At 47.6% G+C, this 20404-nt stretch overlaps 1 protein-coding gene across 7 annotated transcripts in view; it reads left to right on the forward strand.

Moving 5' to 3' along the window:
- The window catches only part of NCOR1 (nuclear receptor corepressor 1), a 2268409-nt gene that overhangs the window by 1502116 nt on the left and 745889 nt on the right, over positions 1–20404 (forward strand). The window lies entirely within an intron of this gene.

The raw sequence follows: 20404 nt of genomic DNA on the forward strand, positions 1-20404 counted from the left end.
TGCACCCTAGAGGGGTAGGTCCTTTCGCCATTATTCCGCATTTGGAAAAGGCAGAGGACAGCCAGCTCAGAGGCCAGGGACGTTTTTCCCCGTGGTGGACGGGTTAAAGGTACTATGAACGCAACAGCATGTGCTTCTTTACCCTCAGCATCTGCGACGCGGTTGTGCAGCGAGTCTCAGGAGAGGGGGGATTCACGTCTACCCCTACCTAGACGATTGGTTGATCGGAGCGGGTTCCCCGAAACAAGCTCTGGATCATCTAAACTGTGTTTGTACTCCCTCCACAAGCTGGGATTCTCCCTCAACTTCAAGAAGTCCCACATGATTGTGATACTGGAAATGCATCGGAGGGACAGAGCCTCTATATCCTTGTCCTTTACTGCTTTTTATCGTGTGTTCTGTTGTGTTTACCACGCAGGAGTTCATGTGGGACTCCTGGCGTGCAGCTCTCTTTTGGTTTGGTGTACAGACCCATGGGATACCCTTATGGCACCCATGGGTGGAGGTACAACCCTGTGCCCCTAGTGTATGTTTTTGGGCACTTGTGTGCAGGGGTGGACTGGCCTATATGGAGCTGTGGAGATTTCCCAGTAGGTCTTTGCACACAGGGCCCCTTTTGTGTGGAATTTCCAAATGTTCCCGTAGGAAAAGGGTTGAACTTGCTGAAAATGTGTAATATGGGGCCTCTTAGAACATTATTTCCAGGGCCTCTTTTGGTTCCCAGTCCACCGCTGTGTGTGGCCCACAGAGCAGGGTACACGCTGGTGGCAGCGCCATGCTGAATTGACTGGTGCCCTGAGCATCCTCCATTTGGGGATGCCCAGGCCCTGTCATTGGAATCGGTAGATTCCTGATGGAAACAAGATGGCCCCCGTGGCCTCTTGCCTTCCAGCGTCTGTTACCTTGATCTTCCCGAAGTCCCGGGAAGCCCTGACTATGTCCCTTCACCATGACTGACCGTTGGGTGGAAGTTCCAAATATGGTAGTGTGGGGAAGTGCCGACCAGACTTCCTTGAGCCTTCCCAATGACCGTATGCTGTGGGCACACCTGTGGGTGGGACCTGGGTGAATGGAGTGTGACGAATATACACTTCTTCTTGTGAATGTCTGGTATCTGGTGTTTGACACAATGACTGAGACAGCCCTGCCCGAAACTTGTATGAATGCACTGTGTAGTGTTGAATGGCGTGATACTTGTCCGAAACCACATTCTGTGTTGAGTGTCTGGATGGTGAAGAATGGGCTGAATGCACTGTGAGCCTGATTGGCTGACTGACTGCTGAATGCCCTTCTAAGTGATTGGTTGCCTGAGTGTGACCCAGCAGAATGAATGGGAGAACAACTAGTATATCTGCGGGCCTCTGACTGCTAGAAATCGTTCAGCAGCTGAAGAGAAACTGAAGTTTGACATTGAAGCCCTGCTGGAAAAGAAGTAGTGCTGTTGCTCTACTTCATCAATATGAAAGCTGCTGTGTCTCCAAGGACTGACCAAGAGTGAACCTGGTAAGGCGCCCTCTTCCTGAGCTATGAGGGACCATTGTATGCCAGATGATCTTTGCCAAATCTCCCTTGTAGACCTACGAAAGGCTGCCGACCGGAGACTGGGACTGCTGCGGAATCCCATGGAGAAGCGACAAACTGTTGTCCGTCACAGTCGACGACCGCCGTCACCTAAGAACATTTGATCAAGGTACGCCCTCGCCTGCACCGTCGACCACTTTGTCCTGCCAGAGAAAGTCTAGGCCGCCGAGGAGCATCCACCGGTGGGTTTCCCGCCACCTAAAGACCACAGAGCCGCCGACAACTCGGCGCCCTTGCTGGGCCACAGTTCTTCAAACTCTTTGCGGTCCTGAATTATCGACATCGAGGTGCCACGCACGCCTCTTCCTTGCTGGACGTCTACGCTCTGTCGTTGACTAGCACCGCTAGGAACGAAGCTGCCACTTCACCGCCGTAGTTCACCCTGTTCATCGCCGGACGTTCGACAACCCGTGGCTCCTGCCTTAAAGGGAGTGCACTCAAGAAGGGCCGTTGATTTCCCGTCGAAGAACTCTACAACACCAGGGGTTGCTGAACTATTGGAAAGACTCTTGTGAACAATATATGGACAGGGCTTGTGATATGTTTATTTTACAGGTTGCCTATGTGGGGGGAATCTCCACACATAACTGTGTCTAGTGGTAGGGGCCAGTATTCTGCCAATTGTTCTAACCAACTGCTTTCCTCTTATATCTATTGTTGGTTTCCTTTACAAACTGATTTTTGTGACATTTAACCGTACAGTTAATGCGCTTTAAAGAGATCGAATAGTGATTGTAGTACCACGTAAAACTGTAGATATTTGCCTTTATAGATAACCAAGTACAAAGTGAGTTATTGTGATATTGTACATAACCTTGAATATTAATTCTATAAAGACTGTGTTTTAACTAATACAGTGTTTGGACATTCCTTTGTGGGTGCTTGGGAACTACACTGTACTTAGGAACCAGCCTGCATCACCTCCTGAGAAGCTAGGCCTCGATTGCCTGACTACGTTACCAATAATGGAGAATCTGAGCTGTGGCCCTCTGTGCCTCTGCTCTGCCATATAGAGAGCAGGAGTACAGACACCCCCCTCCAGTCTTTACAATGATACCATTATAAAAACTCCAGTTTATTGGAGCAGTCCTGGACACATCCCTGGGGAAAAGCCATGCCACCAGTGGAGAGGCCTCAAATAATTGTTCAGATGGTGATAAAATTTCAAAATGCCCAATATCTTCCGGCCTTGGATTTTCTGCATCTTTTTTGTGCCTCAGGCCCGTCTGAGAAAGAGATCTCTCCAGTGGGCTCTCATGAAAGATGTCAGATCTCCTTCAAATTCCGAACAGAGTCTCACCGGACCTTCTGTCGGGAAAAAATCTTGAAAGAACCTTTCTGGCAACCATGGCCAGAGATAACAGTAGTGACGGACGCCTCACTCATGGGGTGGGGAGCTCATACCAGCTATTTGACCATCAGCTGTCGTTGGTCTCCATCGGAGTCCAAACTACATATCAACCTATTAGAGCTGAGAGCAATCAGACTAGTGCTCAAGGCTTTCCTGCCATGTCCTGATAATGACGGACAACATGATGGCCATGTACTACATCAACAAGAGAGGTGGTGTAGGGTCACTACCACTGTGCAGAGAGGCAATGCAGCTCTAGTTTTGGGCAATACAAGGAGTTTTTTCTATCGGCAGTGCACCTAGCCAAATAGAAGAACACGACGGCCGGACGCTCTGAGCAGGCAGAGTGCAATCTCCCACGAGTTGGAACTCGCTCAGGAAGTCCTTCAAGAGATCTTCGCCCTTTGGGGAACCCCTCAAGTAGATCTGTTCGCAACGAATGCCAAGAGGAAGTGCGAGCTGTACTGCTCCAGGGAATCCACGTATGCTCCAGTTACCGTCATTCCTCATGTAATAAAGAGGTTCAGGAAAACCATGATTCCAATTGCCCCAGATTGGGCCAGGAGAGCGTGGTACCCTGACCTTCCAGACATGTCCATCTGTCCTCCGATTCGTCTTCCACAAAGAGAGGATCTACTCTCGTGAGAAGAGGGTCAGGTTCTCCATCCGGATATCAGGACTCTCAGCCTTCACACATGGTTTCTGAAAGGCTGAGATACAAAGATTGGGACCTCCCGGACGACGTAATGGAGGTGTTACTTTCGGCCAGAAGGCCAGCAACATAATCCTTATACCGCTCCTGTTGGAACAAGTTCTGCAGCTGGTGTAGGGACAAGAATGTTGACCCTTTTTCATGTAATACACCAATGTTATCTTTCCTTTTGCACTTAGCAAATCTAGAGCTCCAGGTTGGCACAATTAAGCGTTGCCTAGCAGCGCTGTCCGTTTTCAAGCGCACAGCTGAGGAACCCTCATACCCCCAACTCCTTTTCAGATTCCACCGTGGGACCTAAATTTGGTCTTAACATTTCTAATGGGTACTCCTTTGGAACCCCTTCATTTATGCCCTTTGAGATTTCTTACCCTCACAACTGTCTTTTTGGTGGCAAAAACTTCTGCTTGAAGGGTGAGTGATTTACAGGCCTTATCCTGCAGACCGCCTCACACTGTTTTTCGTAAGGATAAAGTCGTTCTGCAAGTGAAGCCTAATTTCCTCCAAAAGGTAATTTTGGAATTTCATATCACCCAAAAAATAACCTTGCCTTCCTTTTACCCTCCTCATCATCTGGGGAAAGAGGAAGAAAGGCTTCACAGACTTGACCCAAAGCGTGCTTTGAGTTTCTATATTAGCAGACTAGCAAAACTAAGGCAAACTGACCAATTGTTTGTGGGATACACAGGTCATAAGCTAGCCTTAGCCATCACCAAGCAAACCATTTCCAGATGGATCATCCTAACTATTGTAGAATGTTACAAATTGGCAGGTAAAATCCCACTGGAGCATCTGATGGCTCATTCAACCAGGGGTATCGCAGCTTTGTCAGCTCTACAAAGGGGAGTTCTAGTAAAAGACATTTGCGCAGCTGCCACATGGTCATCTGCGCACACCCTTACAAGATTCTGTAGCTTGGATTCCTCCATTAGCCAAGAAACTAAATTCAGGAAGGCAGTATTGCATTCTGTGCATACTTAAAAAATAAATAATGTACTCCCTCCTCCTATATACATTACTGCTTTGGGAGTCTATCAAAGATAAGTAATACGTGGGAGGACACAATCCATTCGAAGAACAAGTTACTTTCCCATGGTAACGTTCTTTCGACTAGATGTTCCTCCCACGTATTCCTTATCGCCCCTCCCATCCTTCCCGCAGCTCTTGTTATTGCAGTCTGCGCTCTCTCAGGGGTAGTAACCGTCTCATCCTGGACAATATCTAACGCATCAAAACGGAACTGCGTAACTTACGCTGTGCGCAACTACTTATAGCCGTGATGACGTTGTCGAGACAGAAGCCTCTGATGGCGACGACTCGGCAGGCATTGACACGCAGCACCCTCTACTGAAAACATTTTTCCAAAGCTGCAAGCTGGATTTGGGAATATCAAAGATAAGGAATAAGTGGGAGGAACATCCAGTGGAAAGAATGTTACCATGGGTAAGTAACTTGTTCTTCTGTGACATCCCTTTAACCTTAGAAACCCCCAGTTCTTTTGCTGGACTCAGGGCTTTTTAATTTTAACTCCTGAGTGAGTGGGTCTTTTTTCTCACACTCATGTGTTTTTTCTCACTATGATTTTTGTGTTTCTTACTGTTTGGTAAACTCCATAGGCATCTGTTTTTTGCATTGTGACACACAGCTCCTTTTGTGCAGTGTCACTGAGAAGTCCCTTGGACTTCTCTTAATGTTTAACTACATTTTCTTAGGTGAACTACTGTTCCCAAGAATAGAGAGATGACTCCTGCCTTACTTACCTTTTCTCTTGTGGGTCCAGCACTCACCACCCTATGTGTAGTGCTGAGGGGGTTACATAGGAACTCCTTTATCCCATTTCTCATGTAATAGTAAGTGGTTATTTATAATGTGCTTAATACCCACAGGTTTCTAAGCGCGAACCTGTGTTGCCCCGTGTCGTCTTGCTTCCTCTTCGTCTTCCTGTGTTGCCTCTTAGCTATCCTCCCGGCCCACATTCTGTTGCACTAACAAACTTGAATGGCTGGTGACAGTGTTTTTTTTTTTTTACTACCTTGTGCCAAGTATCTGCATGCTGATTTTTCAGCTGCAGTACAGCACCCATGGGAGATCTTCTTTTTCCCAAAATGGCCTGTCTTCTTTTTTTGCCATTTCTTGTCAGTTGGTTCCTTCTGGGCTTTTACTCGGTTGTTTGAATTAGGTTTGAGTCCTTTGTGCATTTTGCCTTTGGCAGGCTTCAGCCCTGAAGCCCGCCCAGGCTCCAGTGTGTCTAAAGGGCAGGAAATGATGGAGGGTCTGGAAACTTCCATGTCCTTTGTCTCTAGGTGTGCCTGAGTGAAACCAGTTCTGATTGGACAGCTGGCTTCCCGGAGGACAGCCACCATGCTGGGTGGTTGACCGCCTAGTGCTGTGAATGATTGAGAACTTGCTTAAAAGGCGAGGGTTTTGGGACTAGAGGCAGAGTCGACCACTGGAGGACATCAGAAAGAAGACGCCAGCAGCACCCTCCTGGATCGCGAAGTGCCTGGTGAAGCCATGCAACTGTGCTGACCCCATTTTCATTTAGACTGGTAAGACCCGTACAGGACGACTTCCTCCTTTGGGCTGGTGGGGCCAACTGGCCTTTAGACGAGCTTCATTTTTGTGCAACCCAGACTTGCTGTGACTTTCCAAGGCTGCAGAATCCCAATGCCCGGGGACCCCTGACCATCATCGAGAGCATTTATTTATTTAAATTTTTATACTGCGCACATGCCCGCCTTCCTGAGGGCGCACACAGAACAGAGACAAGACACACAAACACACAGAGTCAAGTCAGGAGAGAGATGAGAAGACAGTAAGTTCATTAATCAGGACTGAGGTTGAAGAGTTGAGTCTTGATGGCCTTTTTTGAAGGGCAGGTAGTCCTTTATTTGGCATATAGCAGCAGGGAGAGAATTCCGAAGAAGAGGGGCTTGGATGTCAAAACTTGTGCCACCAAAACAAGCCAATTTGAGTCTTGACTGGACAAGTACTGGAGCTGCGGCTGATCGAAGATTTCTGTTGTTTATCTTACTCTTGATGCGATCTGATGAATATACTGGACTTAAAATGGACAAGCACTTATGGGCAAAAGTGAGAGCCTTGTGTGATATTCTCTAACTCACAGGGAGCCAATGTAAAGTTTTTCTGAAAGTGGAAATGTGTGCGACGCAAAAGCTTAAAGATGGTACGCACAGCATTGTTCTGTTTAACCTGAAGGACTTGGATGTTGATAGCAGTGGTACCGGTCAAAAGACTATTACAATAGTCCAGCCTGGAATGTATTATTGCTGTGGACAGCAAGGTGCAATTTTCATTAGTTATAAAGGGTAGAATATATTGTATGCGCTTGTTGATGAGTCCTCAGACCAACCGAATGTAGGATACATGGGGCTTCATTGACAGTTCATCGTCCAGAATAACACCCAGTGTTTTCACCTTTTTAGAAACTGTTATAATATGATCAGCGATCAAGAAGTCAGAGTAGTCTGATGTAAGCTTGCTCCGAGTGTTCTTGGTGGCAACAATCCTAAGCTCTGTCTTTTTGTTATTTAGAGCTAATGAATTACAGGCCATCCAATTCTGGATGGCACTGTAGACGTTAAGAGTCGCTAAATCCTGCTTGTATTGTCTGTTGAACTGAATAACAAACTTGGTGTCATCGGCATACCCAGGCTGTTCAATAGGTCAAGAAGCAGCCGAATATAAATGTTGAAAAGAAGCAGTGATGCGGAACACCGCATGTTTGTGTAATAGGAATATAATGTTTTTTTCCCTACACAAACCCTCACTGTCCGTGGTCCCAAGAAGGAAGCGATCCATTTCGAAGATAGTTTGGAGCAATTGGCGACCTCGCCGAGCCTAGTCACAAGAAGAGTGTGATTAACAAGATCGAAGGCTGCGGAGAGGTCTAAGAGCATCAGCAGAGCAGATAGATTTTTGTCTGCCATTCTAGCCAGCATGAACTTAAGGTCAAGCATGGTAGTTTCTGTGCCATGCCGAGCATGATAGCCTGATTGACGTGTACCTGAAATGTTGTGTTCTTCTACATGGGCATGAAGTTAGATGTAGGCGAGTTTATCAAGAACCTTCAAAATAAAAGGTACATTAGTGATAGGACGATGGTTATCTGTGTTAGATGGGTCTAAATTGTCTTTTTTCAGGACCGGAGTAATCTATGCAGATTTCAAAGCAGACGGAACTGTGCCCTCGGAAAAGGATAGATTGATTAGCTTGGTGAGCCAGGGGACAAGAAGATCTAGTGAGTCTTTGAAAATGTTTGATGGACAGTGGTCACCTGGACATGAGGTGGTTTTAAGATCTTATACAACCTTAAGTACTTGTTCCTCTGAATAGTGACAAAAGGAAAACAAAGGAATGTTCTTAATAGTTATTGGTGGGCGTAAAGGAGGTGTGTTCAGATAACACAATCTCTGCAATTAAGGGTGTTATTAATGTTTTCCTTATGGGCCGTAATTTTGGACAAGAAGCCATTGTGGACTTCTTGACACCACTCTGAGTTCTTAACAGGGTTATTAGTAGGAGCGGGACAATCTTGGAATTCTGCTAAGATTTTGAACGGTTCTCCAACATTGGACTGGGCTTTAATAATTCTCTTATTATAGTGGGTAGCTTTAGCAGAGGTAATAAGCGTTTTGAAGTCCAATACAGATTTTTTATAAGCTGAGAGGGTAGCAGCCTTGGGGTTCTTACGCCAAATTCTTTCTAAGGTGAATGCGGGGAAGAGTACTGAGTTTGGGTGGGGGGTTGGGTAGCATGATCTTCGCCTGAATTAAAGCATGGCCAGACCAAATGCATGGGGCCACTGTTAATTGGGATATGTTAGGATTTTGTGAAATAAGCCAGTCAAGAATATGACCACTTTTTTGAGTTGGAATATCAACCCATTTTTTAAGTCCAGTGGAGGTGAGAGAGCCAAGTAGAGTGGAGCCGGGCTTATCGAGCAAGTAGTTTGCCCAAAAGTTGAAAATCTCCCATTATGATGAGAGGACTGTTGGGCAAAGTTTGTATGCAGTACCCTTTGGGACCACTACACGCAACTAGGACTACAGGTGTAAGCAAAACCAACCTTTGGTATAAGCCTGTACTACACAGTTTTTGGTAGCGGAGCTGAGCAGCAAGGCTTATCTCAAAAGGGAATGTGAGCTGTAATGATGTTACACAGAGGTCTACAATCACAAGTGTTAAAATAAACTCTTGCACTCAAGATTTCTTTGTTAAGTACTTATTAATTTATTTAACTGTCAGTTATAAAACATTCATAAGAAGGAGGCAATATAACCACACAAACATATACTTCACTACTGTACACTCTTAAGTTTCTGAGTCATTCAGAATACTTTGAAGGAGGAGCAAAAATGCATAGGTTATCAGAACATAGAAAGAATACAATATTTCTTAGACAGTGCAGATATATTGAGTTCACCAGAAGATTCAATTCAATAAGCTAGGCCAAGGTCAATGGGCTAAAGTCTTGGATAGTATAAAGCAGTTCTGGTAAGTGAACGGAAAAGTCTCTGCCAAAGTTCTTGGGAATAGCTTGTAGCAAGAAGAATCCTATGTTGGGTCACAAGCTGATTAAGATGGGAAAGTTTCAAGCACTTTCACTGCAAGATCTAAGTGCTCTGTCTGGTTTTACAGTACCTTTACAAATTAAGAAAAAGATGCAGCTGATGACTTCTGTTCCTGCATATCTCGCTGTACCTGGGCTTCAGTCGTGGGGACAAGAGGGAGGACGTCGGGGGACTCCTGCACTGGGACGTGTCAAAAAAGCTGGCAACTGGCAAATCTTCAATTCCGGTAGCTGTAGTCAAGCACACAAGCTGGTGTGCCTCTCCCTGGTTATTTGTTTTCCTGCAGCACTCTGAGGAAAATACAACCAGCTCCAAGATTGATATCCAGGTGGTTTAGTGTCGAGTTGATTGTTCCCACCAACTCAAAGGAAGAAGTCGTCCTTGTAGGGGCTTTTCTGTCGAGGTGAACTTGACGATTTGGACCTGCAGCAGGGCTTCACCGGGCAAACCAAAGGTCCAGGAGTTGCAGCAGCCGTCCTCTTCCAGCTTGTCTTCGGTTCTGTCAAAGTGGTTGACTTGCCTTTTATTCAGTTCTCTCCCATTCATTCCAGCCTAGCTGTCACTCACCCAGCAGGGTGGCTGTCCTCACCGGACAGTCAGCCAGCCAATCACCACAGAGTGCCTTTGGGTCTCCTAGGTGACTAAGCACAGGGAGTTTCGGGCACCTCCCTCACTTCCTGTCCAGCCCCGACACTCAGGCACCAGAGGCGGTCTTCGCACCTGAAGCCTGCCAAAGGCGAATGAACAAAGGAACCAAACGAGGTTTGGCGCGCAGAGAAAAACTCTAGGACCTTTGCACAAAGAAATGGCGAAAAAAGAAGACCGGGACCTGGTGGGCTCAGACGCCATCTTGAAAAACATGGCTGCCGCGATTTAACGCTACCGGTGTTCACGGTCGGGGAAAAATGATGGTCGTTCGTTGTAAAATCACTACCACCAGCCATTTCGAGAGGAAAGGGTAGCATTTGACTGCTACATAATTATCTAGACACATGGGATACTAGGTAACCCCTCCAGCACTCTATTGTAAGATAGGGTGTGCTGGGTCCAGGAATTTAAAAGACTAGTATAGTCAATTCCACTTCACTTTCTCTGGGAAACAGTCGTTTCTGATGCTTGTTAATCTACTTAGAATCACATGCTGTTCATATGGTCCGACAACCAGGGGTAACCGCAGAGTATTGCATCCTGTCTTTTGGGGGCCGAAAGGGGACATCGGCATAGGCGTGTCTGTAACACTATCCCTATTGTGATGTGTAGTCTACCCAAAAAACCTCACGCGCTGAGGTCCCTCAGATTGTTTTTTTCTGCCCAGATAACTTCGCCCTATAGCAGAGCTCTTACATAAGAGACATTGTTTATCTTTAGGCCGACTTTGTTGGTTATTTCCCCCCTTAAGTCACTTTGACGAAGACTGCGGGGAGTTTCTACGGCGGTGGATTTCGGCACCTAAGATCCAGCGGCTGAGGCATTCACGTGGCCGGGCCTTCTTGCTGGCCTACACAGTAGGGAGCGTGGGGTCGGGGTAGCCATATCTTTCGTTGTCTTTTCTCTTTCCCCCTCTAGGCCTGGTCATCTTTGTTTACACCTTTCGCTATGGATAGGACTCGATTTAGGTTGGTGGAAGGACGAGCACAGATGGTGTAATTCTGGTCTCCCCTTAGATCACGACGAGAAGTGGTGTGCGGCTTGTAAGCTCCTTCGGCCTAAGACCCTTAAGGAGCGCTGTGTAAAGCGGTGGGCCGTGTACGGTATGTCGCGGGCAGACCCCTCTTCCCCCACCGACAAACCTGCCGAAAGTGACAGGGGCACCTCCGATGACCAAACATCCGTAGCGGATGTAATAGACCTAGAGGCGGACACTTCTAGGTCCGCCACGCCCGTCCCCGACCCTTTGAGGCCTGACGCAAGTCTCGCTTCAGGGACAACACCCGGTGACAGGGGCGTACAAAGACCACATCATGCTAAACGCACAACCCCACCACCAATTTCGAGCCAACAGGACCGTCGAAAAGTTCAGCGGATTCCTCTGATCGTGCAGATCAGCAGCCTTTCCCGCATCCTCAGCAGCGTCTTGCAGCTAGGCATTCCAAAAAACAAGGGCGCTACCCCTAAATTGGGTTTACACGCCGAAGCGCAAGCATTCGACGCTCCGGTGGTCTCTAAAGGCACGGTAGGCCCAAAATCTGCTACTAGGCCTCCAGGCGAAAAATCTACCACTAGGTCCTCTAACGCCACGGTAGATGGTGGATCTACCGATGGACCTTTGGACCAGTTAACTCACGTCAAATCGGCAGAGATTGAAGACAGTGTTGCGAGAATTACTTCGGCGGTTGGCCGGATATCTACCACATCGAAATGCATGGAGCAGGCCGCAGACAAGTCTAAAGATGCGCCATGGTGCCCCGATTCTCACAAAACCTACGAGGACAGTCGGGAGCCTCTTTCCAACACCCTTGGAGACAAATTTCGACGCCAAGGGGCGGAAGATGTTTTTCCACCCGTAGGCCCTTCTGGTTCCTCTAAGTGGACAAGGGAGAAATTTGAAGGGTGTATGGATCGTCTTGAAAAGATTATTTCTTTTTCTGAACATCCTTCCCCTAAGAGATCTCGGGGAGAACCTATTCTTGAATCAGCTCTACGTATCCAAGAAAATTTGGACTCTCAGCCCTCGGTCCCTGTCCATCATGACGACGTCGTCCAGATGGACACTTATCAGGACATCTACAGTGAAGAAGACCCTTCCTTCAGGACTACAATGAGGACCAGACGGATGCCATGGACAACTGGAAGGAAACCCACCAAGTGGAAACGGAACCATGGATGCTCCCCATGCAAGATCAGGACGCTGATGTTCTATGCCTGGATTCTCCTCCGTCCACCCCGGCTCGCCAGGCCTCGTCTGTGGACGACCAAATGGTCTTCAATGCTATCTTAAGGAAGGCAGCAGATCATTTCAAGAGGCGGTACCCGAGCCTGACTTTGTGGAGGACATCCTCAAGGAGAAACCCCCCTCAAGCCAACCATTCCCTTTCTCATTTCTGTTAAGAGAAGATTGGCCCCCTCCCTGGTGGCGCCAGCTCAAACCAGGGCAGTGAACCCAAGAGTGGAAAAGCTATTTCGGCCAGCCCCTTTGGACCCTCAATATATTAAAGGCCACGCCACCCCCGATTCCCTGGTAGTGACTACCACCCGGAAACGGGCAGGGGTACCGCTTGCTACGGGGAGCACCTCTGGATAAGGAATCCAAGAGGTTGTACGCCCTAGGTAAGCGTGTTACCTCGGCAACTGCATACACCACACTCATAGCAGATAACACCACGCTGCAGGCGAGTTATGCAGACGCTCAATGGAACCTGGTACAGGAAGGTCTCTAGGAGGTTCCTGAACCTGTCAGGTCCAGGCTTTTTACCATTGTGGCCGAAGGTAGGCAGGTAAACCAGAATATCAAGAGCACTCTGGCACTGCTGAGACAGCAGGCAGGTCTCTGGCCCAGGGCCCTTTCTCAAGCGGCACGCTTGGTTTTGTAATTCGGGATTCAAGCCTGAAACACAGGCCGTGCTTATCAACAAACCCACCGAAGAGACCAATCTCTTCGGGAAAGAGGTCGATGATGCCCTGGAGACAGCCAAAAAAGAGCATGAGACTCTTAAGTCATTGCAACAGATAACTCCAAAACCTTCCCCCCAAAGGCGAGGCGGTTCTCGTCTGTCCTTTCGAGGGCAGTCCAGTGCAAATCAGAACTACTACAGCACGGGAAACTATAACTTTGGACAAACATCAGGAGGTCCTGCCTACTACCCACCAAGGGGTCAGCGTTGTGGCAGAGGTAGAGGCCCCAATCCCAGAGGAGCCGCAGCCTCTGGTCAGAAATGACCATCATATCCAGGTCCCCTCCCATGTCACCCCGGTCGGGGGGGCGTTTAACATCTTTCCTCACAGCATGGGAGGGGATAACCTCAGACCAGTGGGTTAAAAAGACGGTTGCCCAAAGGTACTGCATGGAATCCGCCCGACCACCACAGTTCTGACCACCACGCTCACGGCGCCTTTCACCGGACCATCTGCAGATCTTGAATCAAGAGGTGGAAGCTCTTCTAGGAAAGGAAGCCATAGAAGCCATCCCTATTCTTTAGGTAAACCAGGGTATTTATTCAGTGTACTTCCTTGTACCCAAAAAGGACCTCCCCATGCGCCTTGTTTCTAGACCTACGCCCAGCGAACAAATTTATAAAGCCTCAAATGTTTTGTATGGTAACGCTACAGGTGGTGATCCCACTGTTTAAACATGGGGACCACATGGCAACATTGGACATGAAAGATGCATACTTTCATATTTCAATGTTGCCGGCGCACAGGAAATATCTAAGGTTCATGATAGAGGACAGGCATTACCAATTCAAAGTGTTCCCCTTCGGAATTGCCTCGACGCCAAGGGTGTTTACAAAGGTCCTGGCAGTAGCAGTAACACACCTGTGCAATCTGTCCGTCCCGGTTTACCCTTACCTCGACGACTGTCTCATAACAGGGGACTCTTACGGCACATGCTTTTTGAACACCCAGAAGACAGTAGACCTTCTGTTCAGTCTGGGATTCTCCATCAACGAGAAAAAATCCAGTCTAGTACCCAGTCAAGTAAAACTATTTCTGGGGGCTCTTATCCGGACGAAGGACGGCATTGTCTTCCTCTCCAACGAGAGGGTTCAGAACATGCTTTTTCAGATCCCCAATATGTAGCCAGTCGGGAGGTGACAGTACACAAAGCCATGCGTTTGCTAGAGATGATGGCGTCATGCATATACTTGGTTCCCCACACCCGGCTGCGCATGCGTCCCATGCAAAATTGGCTCAACAGCCAGTTGTCAGGCCAGCAGACAATGTGAAGATCTGGTAGTTGTCTTGCCAGCCCTAGTTCTCTGCAGTGGTGGTCAAGAGAAAACCTGGAGGGGGGAAACCAAACCAACCCTGCAGTGGAAGCCACTCTCACGACACTCATCCCTCACGGGGTGGGGGGCTCATCTGCTTCCCCAGACAGCAAATGGAATGTAGTCCCCACTGGTAGCATCCAACCATAAAAATCTACTGGAGCTATTAGCAGTGTTCAAGGCATTGAAAGCCTTTCAAACGCAATTAAAAGGGAAGACAGTGCTGGTTCTAGCAGACAGCACCAAAGCCATGTATTACCTGAACGAACAAGGGGGCACACACTCACCAGGGCTATCCAAGCTGTCCCAGAACATTTGGATGTGGGCTCTCAAATACAAGATGGTTCCTACTGTCAAAACACGTTCCAGGAGAACTCCATCTTCTAGCGGACGTGCTCAGCAGAGATTTCCCACTACCCGTAGAATACGAATGGCTTCCCAGACATAGACCTGTTCGCTACTTGGGAGAACACCCAATGCCAATACTACGCCTCCAGGTACCCCCAGAACCGCTCCAAGGGGGAACGGTCTGGATACCATGGTCAGGGAAATTTGTTTACGCAATTTACGAAGTTCCATGTGAACCAATCGATTGAAGTACCTACTTTTTTCCAGAACCCCACTAGCATGGCCGAAAGAAGCCGACGCACAGTAGATGTGTGCAGGGCAGTCATGTTCTACCTGGAAAGAACTAAACCACTGAGGAAAACAAACTAATTTTTCGTTTCATTGGCAGCTGATCAAGAAGGGGATCCTGTCTCTAAATCGGCTATCTCAAGGTGGATTGTCAAATGCATCACACTGTTATACTCTTGCTAAGAGAGAACTGCCCTTCAAGCCTAGAGCACACTCTAATCGGGGCACTGGGGCTTTCATACCATTCATTGCAAATGTTCCCCTAGAGTCCATTTGCAAACGGCAACCTGTAGTTCTGTACACACCTTTACAAAACACTATTGCCTAGACACTCATTCTAGGTCTGATTCTCAGGTGGGACAAGCAGTACTAAGACATCTTTTCTCTACTGTTCCTTCTCAAAACCCACCTCCAACTCCGGGTACTGCTTGCTAGTCTATGCACAGCATGTGATTCTAAGCAGATTAACAAGCATCAGAAGACATGCATTACTCACCGTAATAGCATTTCTGATGGTTGTATCTGCTTAGATTCACATGCGCCCTCCCTACATCCCCACTCGGGGTGGAAGGAACATAGATGTCTTACTACTTTCTCTCTTCATGTACTCATTCACAATAGCCTTGGGCTGCCTCATGGCAGAAAAAATACAATCGGAGGGACCTCGGCGCGTGAGGGATTTTGGTTACACTACACGCCACAATAGGGATAGTGTTACAGACATGCCTATGCCGACGTCCCCTTTCGGTCCCCGAAAGACGAGATGCAATACTCTGCGGTTACCACTGGATGTCGTACCATATGCACAGCATGCAAATCTAAGCAGATACAATCATCAGAAATGCTATTACGGTGAATAATGCATGTCTCATCCCAGAGAAGGTATTTGAACCTTGGGAAAGCCTGTAAAGGTTTCCCTATGCCACTGCACTGAGGGTGCTGTGTGACACAAATGAAAAGATAATGCCTATGGAATTGTCTAAAACTCCATAACCAAAGAAAACACAAGAGGAAAACACATCTCAAAACACATGAGAGAGTGGGAAAAAGGATTGCGTTCTCTCCAGGTAAAAAAAAATCAAGTTCTCAAAATCCAGCAAATTTGCTGGGGGTTTCTATGGTGAAGGGAATTGGCACATTTTTGAGAATTCTCCCTAACAAGGATTTTTAGATTTGGAGATCTGTGCAACGAGGTCAAGAAGTTGTTCTTCAAAAGAAGGCATGTCCTTGGAGGGCCGATAAAGTGTTTAACACATTGAATAAGGTGTGGGGAGTAGTTCTTATTTTTATCCACAAGGATTCTCACCCATTAGTTGTCATCAGTGTGATGCTGGAAATGCATTGGATGGACAGGGCCTCCCTGTCCCTGTCCTGTAGTCCTTTTTCATTTGTGTTCTGTATTGTTTTCTGGCCAGGAGTCCTTGTGGGACTCCTGGCAGTGCAGCTCTTCCTGTTTTTGGTTTGTTGTACAGACCCATGGGATACCCTTATGGCACCCATTGGTGGGGGTACAACCCTGTGCCCCGAGTGTATGTTTTTGTGCACCTGTGTGTGACTCACAGAGCAGAGTATGGGCTGGTGGCAGCAACATGCTGAATTTGACAGGTGCTCTGAGTATCCTTCATTTTGGGATAGCCAGGCCCTGCCATTTCGAATCAGTTGATTCCTGATAGGAAACAGGATGGCCCCTGTGGCCTCTTGCTTTCTATTGCCTGTTACCTTGTTTTCCCAAAGTCCCGGGAAGCCCTGACTCTGTCCCTTCCCCCTGACTGGCTGTTGGGTGGAAGTTCCATATATGGTGGTGTTGTGAAGTCTAGGCCAGACTGGCTGGAGCCTTCTTAGTGACTGTATGTTGTGGGTACAGCCTGTCGGTGGGACCTGGGTGAATGGAGTGTGTGATCAATATGCGCTTCTTGTTGTGGATGTCTGGTATCTGGTGTTTGACACAATGACTGAGCCAGCGCTGCCCGAAACTGGTATGAATGCAGTGTGTAGTGTTGAATGGCTGGGTACTTGTCCCAATACACATTCCTTGTTGCGAGTGTCTGAGAGGGAGGAGAATGGCCTGAATGTACTGTATGCCTGATTGGATGACTGACTGCTGAATGCCCTTCTGAGGATTGGTTGCCTGAGTGTGACCCAGCAGAATGAATGGGAGATCAACTAGTATATCTGGGGGCCTCTGACTGCTAGAAATCATTCAGAAGCTGAAGTTGAAACGGACGCTTAATCTCAAAGCCGAGCCTGTAGAAGGTGGTTGACTGCTGTCTCCCTTTGCCGAAAGCCGCCAAAACTGATCCAAGAGAAGACCTGGTTAGGTGCCCTCTTCCCATGCTCCGAGGGACCATCAAGCAATGCTAACTTTCGCCGAAGCTCCCTGGAAGTCAGACCCTCGACAGGCTGCCGACCGGAGACTGGGACCGCCGAGAAGAATGAAGATAAGCACCGACTTTCCGTCCACCGTCGTTGACCTGGATTCGCAGGTTTGCTATAACCGCTGGAGGCCCGTTGAAGCCGTGTTGCCCAGAAGCTGGGACCGATTTGACACTGTGCTACCGACGACCAGAGCCACAACGCTCCTTTGCCCAAGACTTGATTCACGGATGCGCTTGTTCGCACCGCCCCCCGCCTTATCCCGCTGGAGAAGGCCAGGCCGTCGACGTGCTGAGGAGCATCCGCCGGTGGGTTTCCCGCCACCCAAAGACCGTACAGACACCGGACGACTTGACGCCCTTGGTGGGCCATTTTCTTCACAAACTCTTTGCGGTCCTGAACTATCAACATCGAGGTGCCCCGCACGCCTCTTCCTTGCAGGACGTCTTCGCTCGATCGTCGACGACCACCACTGGGACTGAAGCTGCTGCCTCAACGCAGAGTTCACTCTCTTCGAGGGATCTCGATGATCCGTGGCTCCTGCTTTAAAGGGAGCCGCTCAAGAAGGACCCGTCGTCGAACTCTGCTATTCCAGATATATTGGTGTGGTAGAAACATTGTAGAAGGAAATAAAACTTATTGAACAATATATGGACTGGGCTTGTGATATATCTTTATTTTACAGGTTGCCCAGGTGGGGGGGGGGGAAATCTCCACAAAGAACTGTGTCTAGTGGTAGGGGCCAGTATTCTGCCAATTGTTCTAACCAACTGCTTTCCTCCTATATCTATTGTTGGTTATCTTTATTAAGTGATTTGTGTGACATATAACTAGAGTACAGTTTGATGCACTTTAATGAAATCTGATAATTGTGGTACCACTTAGAACTGTATATATTTGTCATTGTAGATTTACTGAGCAGAAAGTGAGTTATTGTGATTTTGTATATAACCTTGAACCTTAATTATATAAAGACTGTGTGTTAACTAGTACAGTGTGTGGACATTCCTTTGTGAGGGTTTGGGGACCACACTGTACTTAAGAGCCAGCCTGCATCACCACCTGAGAAGCTAGGCCTTGATTGCTCGTCCATTGCTACCGTAATAGAGAATCTTGGCTGGGGTTCTCTGTGCCTCTCCTCTACCATATAGAGAGCAGAAGTACAGACCCCCCCTCCAGTCTTTACATTGAGGCATGACATGACAATCAAGGCTAAATTTACACATTAGCGCAACTCCTTCTCCTCTGCCCTGTGTGCATTCTGCTCTATAGAGAGTATAGGCATCAGGTGTGGAGAGCGTTGCTTGGGTGGGTAGATTAGGGTTGAGCCAGGTCTCAGTGATCCCAAAGATATCGGGGATTATGTTTGGTAACATAATCTGCGATTTCAACGCCATGTTTGAATAGTGAGCATGTATTGAGCAATTGGAGTGACAAAACCAACAAAGGTGCAATGCTCTGAAGTCTCGCACCTTGTGAGTGTGATGCGTGTTTTAGGCACATGATATGCAGGGCACTTACAGAGGTAGAATAGGTCCAAATAATAAATTGACCTACCAGCGCGGTGAGAAATGCAGTAACACGCTTGATCAACTAGAAACACAAGTGACAGCGAAAAAGGTGTGGCAAGCCAGCGAGCTGTGCCGATGACCGACGAAGACCGGCACGTCACAGAAGTGCCGGTGCTGAAGTGCCTGGACTCCATATAAATACCCAGCAGTTCTGGGAAATATAGTTTCAGAAACTACTGCAGGCAGACGCGAGTACTTTTCTCTACGTCAGGCACACAATGCAGAATCACATGTACACAATAGTTGTTTCTTAATGTGCACAACATGGCAGACAAATGCTTCAAGCACTGAGGAACAATGAATGAATGAATGAATGAATGAATGAATGAGAAAAATAGTACGGCTGTAAAATGAAACCATGCAGCGGGCGGCTCGAGAGACAGTCAGCAGTCTGCCTTACCAAAGCGAATGAACACTTTGACTAAATTCCTAAATTATCTTTGGAGGTGCGAATCTGCCAAAACTTTGTGGACATCCATGAGGAGGAAATCTTCCTCCTGAGTCCCCTTACCAGAGTCCAGGGCAGAGGGATCAAGGAACTTCAAACCAGAGCTGTTAGTTCTTCTTTGGCGCTGAGAAAAAGGTGCCAAAACCACAAAAGGCAGCTGAATCAAGGAGAATCCATTGCTGCAGAGCCCCTCTCGAGGCTGTTGCAGAAGCCTGCCAGACGTCCTCCCTCTCGTCACTACAACCAAGGTCCAGGAACAAGGATCTGCTACACTGCAACAGTAAGGCATCCAGCTGGAACAAATTCTTCAGTTCACAGGTACTGTGGGGCTTGGGGTACATCTACCGTTTGCCAATTGTGGTGCTTCCTAGCTTGGGTAGTACTATTTTAAACCCTTTTGAGTTGACCTCAAGTCACTTGAACTGGCCCTCCAGATTGTGCTTCTTTGAGGTGGCTCCTCCTGCGCTTCTGTGATTTTCTATTGAACTACTGACTATTTTAAAAACATTTTCTAAGAGAGCATCAGAACATCGAACTAGCCCATTTACTTTGGCTGTGCTGGCTCCCTAAAGGCCCCCTTGTGAGCCTGTTGGCTTTGGCAGTGCGTGTTCCCTTAAAGGTTTTAATTGCTGACCACTATTATTGCTGGGATAAAAGACTGCCTACATCCCTCCAGGAGAGTCTATTACCCCACATCAATTACCCCACTTAAGATAAGCCTGGCTGCACAGTCACTCTACCAACTTGTGTAGTACAGGCCTGTTTTAAAAGGTGGGTTACCGAATACCAAGAGATAGGTCTTGTAAAGTCCCACACCAGTTGGACTCTACAAATTCTTACCAAACACTGCTCTGATACTTTACCTTGTTTGGGTTCGGCTGGACTTCAGTTTCTTTGCTGTTCTCCATAATAGGGTGGACTCCCAAAATCCACCCCCAGGGTTTATTTTTGAAATCCATCTTAACAGCAATTTATAGGCATTCATTGTGCACACAGGCAAAGAAACTTCATAGAAGTAGAAAAGCTATTACTCTGGCAAAAGAAGTGCTTGGTGGTGCAAGAAACAAGTGCTCGAGCAACAGAGGTTATTTTCTTTTTTGTAAATTATCCATGCTTTGTTAGAAGGATCTCTGGCCTTAGTGAGGATGTCTCCATCTCACGAGTATTGTGAAACAGGGACATGGAATTGGAGAACAGTATTGTCTACAGTGAG

The sequence above is a fragment of the Ambystoma mexicanum genome, chromosome 9, assembly GCF_040938575.1.
Source record: "Ambystoma mexicanum isolate Mex_15411 chromosome 9, UKY_AmexF1_1, whole genome shotgun sequence".
Classification (NCBI taxonomy): domain Eukaryota; kingdom Metazoa; phylum Chordata; class Amphibia; order Caudata; family Ambystomatidae; genus Ambystoma; species Ambystoma mexicanum.